The following is a 6,000-nucleotide window of genomic DNA, read 5'->3' as shown; positions in this document are numbered from 1 at the left end:
CTTCTCCAGTTCTACTTTAAGTAAATTTTATCCAGCCATCCATCATCTGTAGCCCTGAATCCCTTTAGGAGTCTTGGTCAGCCTGGACCGTATCCCAGTAAGCAAGGGGCGGCATCCTGGATGGGATTCACACATACAATCACACACACTAGGGACAATGTGGAACCTCATTCTGTTAACCACATATGTTTGGACATCCAGAATCCAGCCAAAACCCACTGAAACACAGGGGTAATGAGTAAACTCAACACATACAGTCGAGGGGCTGGAACTGGATTCACGGCCCTGTAGGCATGAGGTTTACAGGCTAATCAGTGCACTATGATGCCAAATGTCAGTTTATACTATACGCCGTGCAAATTGTCAGTCTTCTGTCAGTCAGATTTCGGAGCTATGATGTTCAATTTCCTATAAACACGTATTGCTTAAAACAACAGATTTCGTGGATGTTCTGAAACTGGCAACTGGATGTCAAACACAAAGGCTTCTCCGTATCAGCCACAGAGTATCGCCAAGGTTAATATTAGGAAAAATGAACTTACTGAACTGAATTTATTGAATCATCCTTTAATCTTTATGCTCATTCATTTGTGTGCCAGATATAAATATTTCAGTTCCTATGTCAACGGGAACAGAAGCTCTCACTTCAAAGGAGACAACCGAGGAACAAGGCTTCTATTGGTGCTGAACCAGACGTGTTGGTGAGGCTCCTGGTTCATGGTTTCGTGCAAGTCCAGGTCCAGGTCCAGGTCCAGGTCTAGGTCCAGGTCTAGTTCCAGGTCCGGCAGAAGAGGGAAGAGGTGGTGCTCTCCTGTTGCGGTGGGACAATCTCCTGGCCATGAGCTCGACATGTCAGATTAAGCGACTCGTGGAGGAATCGGACTTCAGAAGAGAAAAAGGCCACCAAGCTTCCCTCCACCTCGTTTCCAGCCCTGGGGTGACACATGTGTGGATCCAAGCTGACATCGTGCTATGTTGGCTTGGCTCAGAAAAAAAGGGATGAAAAGAGGAATGGAGCAATAGGCAGGATGGGAGAAAGACTCTCCCTACACACAGTGCTGACTTGGAGGTGCAACAGGGCCCTATTTGCAAAATATTGTGGGGTAGCGGGCGGTGCAGTGGCGCAGTGGTTATGGTGATGGATGGAGGGATGTGGGGTAGCTCCCTCACTCTTTGGGGTGGGGGGGGCAGTGTAGAAGTTAGATTTTGGACAGACAAATTACTCAGGGTCTGAAAGCGGGAGTGTCACGCCATATGCATGAGCTTTGGCAACCCTGAATAATTTTATAAGGCACCTTCTTCTTGCAGGGGGGGCTCCCCAGTCGGCACAGGAGGGGGACCTCGTGCTTGTACAGAGCCATAGTCTTTTACAAGCCCGTCTACACGCTTCTGACCTCCTTTTGTCCAAACAGCCTCTTCGACCTTCTTGTCTTCTGACACACATCCTGTTCTTTTCCAACAATATTTTTAAAACAGCCTGCTTCAAATCACACGATGTCACCAAATTAATTGCTCACTTATTAATGCAAATGAAAATCTCACATTAATAAATTTCACCCCCGCCATGCGGACAAACCCACCCCCCTCACGGAAAACAGGCCATCTTGGTGGGGTGGCTCCTGCCTCAGCCCGCTGGTCCTCATGGTGATGTCTTCAGGGGTGCCTGCTATGGCCGCTGGCCTCCCATGCACGGCTAGCTATCTCCTGCCTGAGGCAGTCTGAACAGGAGGAAGGCGCCTCTTTGTGAAGTCAGTGCCCCCCCTCCCCCGTTCCTCTGCTCCCCCATCCTCACACGTTCACTCGGGCACTGATAAGCCCAGAATATGAGGGTTTCTCCCTGGCCACCTTTTTCCCAATCCCTGTCTCCGCCTCCTCCGCTCTGCTCCTGCAGATGGCCCCTTCTCTGGGGGGGGGGGGGGGGTTTGCCGGCGGTCCAGCTGGAAGTTGAGCAGCTGGTTCTGGGCGCCTCGATCTCACAGACCCTTGGTGGCTGGGTGGTGCTGATCTTGCTGGGGACAGTGGAGGCACCTTTGAGATCGCTACAAAAACTAGTTACTCAAATCCCAGAGTCTCCCCCCCAACATCTCCTCTTCTGCAACCCATCCTTCCCCTCCTCGACACATTACCCCCCCTCCCCACCTGATCTCCACAGGTTATCGCCAGAAAGCCAAACAGCTTATATTGACAGAAAATGGCCCCCGGCCTGTAACCCTAATAAAGACAAAACTGCTCCTCTTTCCCCCTCCCTCCAAGATGTGAATGGTGTGCCAGCTGAGCTCAATGCAGCAGCCCCCCCCCCTCCCCGCCATTGGGCAGGGATGCAGGGCGGCTTGCGTGGAAGCGGCTCCCTGTGTCGGCAGCCCGCTGGTTCCCAGCCCCCTCCTCCTTTCTGTCAGCGTCCAGTTACATTTTAATTAATAAAGATGGTGGCCAAACCCCCCGTTTTCCTAACATTACAACATGTTAATTAACTGAGGGAGACCCAACGGGATTGGCTGGTTCAGCTGCTTCGCTCGTGCCCTATGAACCTTATTAAATCCCTGCCCTCAACACACTACCCCTCCACCTATGTCCATCCTGCAGCAAAGATTAAGCCGGCCTCTGCCGGCTTCATGGTGCTCTATATGTCTTGGGCTGAAGCGGTTTGTCTCTCTCATCCATCCCTAAGCATTTGCACGTGCCATAATTTTGGCGGGCAGATTATCCTCATTAAAAAAGCAGAAAAGCACAGAACTGTCAACGGTGGCCTGAAAGGACCTAAAAGGACAAGTCTCCTAGGATTAAGGAAAAAAAAAAACATGTGTTCTGCCGTAATGTAGCCTGGAGAACAAACAGGGCAGATCTAGCTCAGCTCTCAGCAGTAGATCTACGCTCTCAATTTATTTGCACATCAGCTCATTTTTCCTTCCGTCTGGCCGCCACTGGCAGACAGGCTGCCAGACTCTTCTGGGGACTTATTACGCACTCACTCATATTTGATTTAATTTATTACCGCTTTTGGGAGAAACATTAAGGTGAGTGATATCCCATAATCCCATTCTCCTGTGTTTTTTTTCCACTCCCCCCACCATGTCCACGGAAGGTGTCTCTTTGGATTTCCTATTTTTGGGGTGAGCTCTGTGAATCACGAGCCATGTCACCAGTGAGAGCTGCCGTCATTTGGGAGGGCCTGTGAGGCTGCTGTGGGCGGGTCTTATTGACCCGAGTCCCCCCCGGGGCTGCCGGATCGTGGCTATTTTGGTAGCGGTTTTCCTGACGCGGTGATGGAGCGGCTCTGGCTGGCGGAGGGCAGGGTCGCCCCCTGGAAGCGAGGCCGGCAGCAGAGCTCGTTCGTCATCCTGGCGACTCCTCCGCGGCAGGAAGCCCGTGTGAACTGTCCGCCGGGCGCAGCTGTCCGCCGCTCAAGTTTGACTTCCTGTGGAGAGCGACGAGGTCCAGTGCCGGGGCTGGCAGACTGTGCTCACAGATCACAGCGACAGCACCACTGACGGCGGCCATCTTGGGGGCGGGATACTGAGCTTAGCGCCTCGCGGCTGGCATATGGCCTCATGTCACAGGGTCGTTACATTTGTCTAAAGGTCAGCATTTGTCGAAAGTCAGCACCTTCAAGGTCAAATACACTCCAGCAAAGTGGCAATTATCATTTATCAACTTTATTATTCAGCTCTCATTAAAAATATTACTATCCTAAACCATACTTCATACAACAGCTCTGGTTACTCATAATTACAATGGTGTCTGAGATGTTTTAGCAGGACTTAAACGTACCTTAATGTGGCTCAGAAACTGTCAAGATGGTGACATGAACCGTGATTCAAGTCTGGGCAGGAAACAGCTTAGTGGGGGGGGGGGGGGGATGTGTCCTATTCAGGTGTGACTGAAATGTAGGGAAAAAATACAACAGGACCATCTAGCAGGAAAATCGTTACACTTGTGTGGTGATTTGGGTCACGACTTTGAGATTCCGTCTGGCTAACGAGTGCCCAGAAATGCAGAAAACGCCGGTTTGTTCGCACAGCAGGGGACGAGAGACAGGTGGCTGTAATGAACACCCCAAACCCCCCCACTCGCCCTCCTGAGACTCACCCCCCACCTTCATTTCCTCTCTCACACTCTCTACCCCCTACACTTCCTCCCTGCATTGTGTGTTGGTGGAGGGGGGGGGGGGGGGATTGCATCCCCGCAGCTCAGGAAACAGCCCCCCCCCCCCGCCAGCTGGGGCTCCGAAACACGGCTCTGTGACACCTGACGGCTCGAGATGCCAAGGGACCGGGCCCCACACCACCTGCGTTTCATACCTCATTTGTAAATAAAAGTCTGTTCTGATAACAGTTTCTAAGACGAGTAGCTAGTATTAGAGGGGCTATAACTCCTCCCATCCCATTTTGACTGCAAAGATTTACATACTTATTTATACTGCGGAGGGCAGGGTCGCCCCCTCCCAACTTCATTGAAATGGCTGGTTCTCTGGCTTTTTAAAACTTCTTAAAAACATGGATATTTAAGGATGCGATTCAGTTTTCTTCCTAATCCTACAGTAGCTGCGTTGCCTGAATTTTGGTCCTCAAGCCCTCTTTTATAAGCATATGAAGGAGAGAAATTAAACTAAGGAACGAGTAAGCGCTGTCCTAAAGCCAGAGATCTCACTTCCCGTTTCCCCCTTTCCGTGTGACACGCTACGTTATTGTGTGCGGCCGTCCCAGGAAGGGCTAAATGAGACACGCGGCTGCCGAAGCACGTTATTCCACAGCCACGAAAGTCAATGCGGCCGCCTGTTAGCGTGGAAGCGAGAGGAAAGTGCCGAAAGATGTGTGCGGGAGGCTCTGTTTTCCCTGGCGTCGGACATAAGACGCGGAAGGCAGTGGCTCCTCCGGCTCCGCTCGCTTTCTTCCTGTGTTTTTCAATCTCCTCACACGCAAATGAGGCCCACTGGGAAGACACAGGCCCAGCATTCAATGCTGCCGAACTGGCCCATGTGCCCGAAAGATTTTGAAATATTCTGTAAAAGGCTTGCAAAGTATAATGAATTTATGTAGGTGGATGTTTGGGGGGGGGGGGGGGCATGAAAGCATTCCACGTGCTGCTTTACAGAGCGGCTCCCTGCCTTTGCCGCTGACCCACCCGTGCCCCCGTTGTAGAGTGAGAGCGTGTGCTGAATCCTCCCCACTGTCTGGAGCCTGGGCACCATGTGATTGGCTGGGTGCTTTAAACCCCGCCCCCCTTCTTCTCTGGCAGCCATCTTGCATTCCACAATACTCACGACCTCTCATCCCAGCTGGCTGAGAGGCAGGGAAATGCGCAAAAGCATGTCTCCTGTATAGAAAAGTTATCCTTTACTGGCAACACGGTCCTCTTTCAACAGAAAAATTAGGCTGATCCACAGTCTAAGAGTAAGTCTCTGTTAATGTTCCTGCTCCTGTTAACCCAGACAGCACCTTTCCCCCTGTGCTCAGCGCAGTCACCCAGCGGTGACGTGCCACGGGTGACAGCAGTGGGACCTTCTGAAAAAGCAGACTCTCAGCTGGGGCGGCCTACCGCACAGTAATTAAGGCACTAGAACTGTAACCAAGGTGCTCAATCCTTGAGAATAAGAACATAGCAGGAAAAATGGGTCATTTTGAAAAGTGTGAGCTGGTAAGTCATTATGGGAAGGAGCTTAGATGAGCTAAGCAGCTGATTCGGCAATGAGGGCACAGGGAGATGAGCTGAGGGAGCCGTTGGGTGAGCAGACGCGTAGATAGCGCCGAGCACTTTGGTGGGTCGTCCACGGTCCCACTTCCGTGTCCTCTGCGGTGCCCCCTACGTCTCAGAGAAGAGACTGCAGGAGCCGCAAGCCTGTTGTTGTGACTTTTTTTTTAACCACCTGCTGTAATCATGCTGAAAATTTGCATTTTCCTGACATTTCGGTGTCAGAGAGCTGACCTACCTCATCATCGCCCAGCCACAGAGCTCCGTGACAGTCTGCTGCCGTCGCTCACTGCAGATTTATAAGCCTATACC

The sequence above is a fragment of the Paramormyrops kingsleyae genome, chromosome 16, assembly GCF_048594095.1.
Source record: "Paramormyrops kingsleyae isolate MSU_618 chromosome 16, PKINGS_0.4, whole genome shotgun sequence".
NCBI lineage: Eukaryota > Metazoa > Chordata > Actinopteri > Osteoglossiformes > Mormyridae > Paramormyrops > Paramormyrops kingsleyae.
The sequence above is the reverse complement of the archived record's forward strand: the minus strand, read 5'-3'. Positions refer to the sequence as shown.